The sequence below is a fragment of the Sinocyclocheilus grahami genome, unplaced genomic scaffold (assembly GCF_001515645.1).
Source record: "Sinocyclocheilus grahami isolate Dianchi unplaced genomic scaffold, SAMN03320097.WGS_v1.1 scaffold1707.1, whole genome shotgun sequence".
In the NCBI taxonomy this organism is placed as follows: Eukaryota; Metazoa; Chordata; class Actinopteri; order Cypriniformes; family Cyprinidae; genus Sinocyclocheilus; species Sinocyclocheilus grahami.
In genome coordinates this window covers 84780-87365 of record NW_015506886.1, presented here as the reverse complement: position 1 = coordinate 87365, position 2586 = coordinate 84780, and positions in this window count along the sequence as shown.

Below are 2586 nucleotides of genomic sequence, written 5' to 3'. Positions count from 1 at the left end.
ATTATAATTTAGTTCCTCTTAGGTTTCCTGCTCTAGCACTTTAAGACAAAGTGCCTGCAGCCTCTGAGCTCTCCACGTGCAGACGGAGCGTGCTATTTCCATCCTTTTCCGTCTGCTTTTGCATTATCTGCAGTGCTGAGCAGAAGCCAGAGAGCAGATTGACAGACCAAGAGCATGTACGCTACCGCCGCCATCTCCGTCTCTTATTCAGCACAGATAAAGAAGCAGTGAAATGCGCCGTGATTCGTCTCTATTTAAACGCGCGGAGTGAAAATACCTCGACGCCGCTCACGACATCGCTCCCATGCTTTTTCTCTTTGTGCAGAGATTAGGCCGTTGCCAACCTAAATGATTACTTCAGTCAACACGGTACACGCTTGTGACACCGCGGAGCGTCCCTCTAACTGATCTGCTAAATGTCAGCAAACTGCTTTTGAGTGTAATCTTAATTTGACTTGGAATTAGTCTTTTTGCTGTGAAAATCTAATTATTCAGACAAATCTTTGCCTTGTGAGAACTTTAGCAAAAGATCAGCCATCCCATGGCTGATAAGAGAAAGAGAATGAGAGAGCAAGAGAAGCAGAGAGAGAGAGAGAAAGAGAGATTACGCGATAGTGAGCGTTCCCAGACGTTGCCCAGAGGCGCCTTCATCTCCTCTCTGAGCTAAACGGACATGAATGGTGAATGACAGAATTCCGGAAAGAACATTACAGTAAGGCACAATGAACGTGTGCATGAACGGCATACCTGTTGTCTGGGAAATAGTGAGATAGAACGGAATGGGATTGACTTTTTACACACTCTGGATATATAGGTGTTAGATGAATGTGGGCATGAATGTTCACTTTACAATGTAATTCCATTTAGATGGATGTATGAAAATTAGTACACATTACTGTACAGTATATAATATTGTACAACAGTGAAATTGTAAGGCTGATTAATCTTACTTCATAGACAGTTACGACACACATCTGGACTGTTTTGGCTCTGATTTCAGGTAAAATGTTTCGGAATTAACTGCTATCCGAAGCCTTAGAAGAAAGTCCCAGGTGACAATGCAAAATACAGGTTCACAAGCTCATGGTGACATATTCTGGGTTTTACGCTGATTTATGATCTAAATATTGTTATTTTATGTTTGCCTGGGTTTCAGTAATGTTTGTAATGTCCCTGTGCCTTTTATGCTTACTGTGTATTTTTTAAAAAAATCACAAAATCTAAATTGGGATTGTATGCCATTCTGTGTGACCATTAACATCCTGCAGGAGTTTGAAATGAATGAATTCCAAATGAAATGTTAATGATGTTAACGTAAATGATCAGATGATCAGGCCGGCAGATTATAGATTATAACTTAAAAAAGAATGTATGCATTTGTTTGTATGTTTTTTTATTTTGGTTTTAAACACACAGGTCCTCCCTCACGCACGCTCACACCAGACAGGTAAAACAATTATGCGCCCGCTTGAATGTTTCAAATCCGCACTGCTTTAAATAATTTAGAGAATGGTAGCTTTCTGTATAATAAAGCTCATTATGATCTGGTGTGGTCGACAGCCTGAGAAACCTTCTAATGGTGCTGAATGGCACCTAACCAGAGTTTAACAAAAAAATAAGAAAATATTACGTAGTATGCTATAATATAAACAGTATTTGCATTTGCATTCGTTACTTTCAAGTCGTTTTATTATTTCTTAGCACAATCTAAAATAGTAACGCCAAATATAGATCAATCTTCTGTAATTGATAACTTAATAGCAAAATATAATTTACTACACATTCATGTTCATAACATTCATAACATGTTTGGCTTCGTTATTTTCAGATACATTTAAATGACTGTTGTTTTTAAATGCGCTATATCATTGGCTTACTGATATTTTCTTCTCCAACATTTAATTACGAATGCAAGCACATAAGCATGTTTCATTTCTGTATCCTGAATTAAAGTTTAAAAATATAAATCGGAGTCAAAAATGTAGAAAATAATGTACTTCAATGAAACAGCATAAAGCTGTGTTTTGATTACTCTAATTGAAAATCAGTAATGCGGAATTCCATATTCTACACAGTGAATTTAGTTGCATTATTATTACATTATTGCATTTTCATCCATCGCTCTCATTTTACCCATTTACTGTAAAGGATTTATAGTTTTTAGACACCTGTAGTTATCACACGTTCAACAAATTAAATTCTGTCTTCGAAAACAATTGTATACTTTTGAATAACGAATACTTTAGAGTACAGAACTCTTTTGAATAAATGGGAACAAATTTAACGTTTTAAAATAAATGTTTTATTTTTTGATTCTGGGGAAAACTTTCAAAATGATCCCATATATACTGAGAATAGAAATCGTTGAAGACTATGTTTCTAATATTTTACTTTGTCTATTCTTACTATAATGAGAAAAACCATCAAACAACCTGAAGAAAGAGATATATAAGAAATTTCCCCCGAAATCCTTCGTTTGCATGCTATCTACAGTTTAAATGTTATATTCAGTGTTTCTTAAAAAAAAAAAAAATCTTAACCATTCACGTGAGATAGAAAAAAAATTTAATTAATTAATTAAGAATA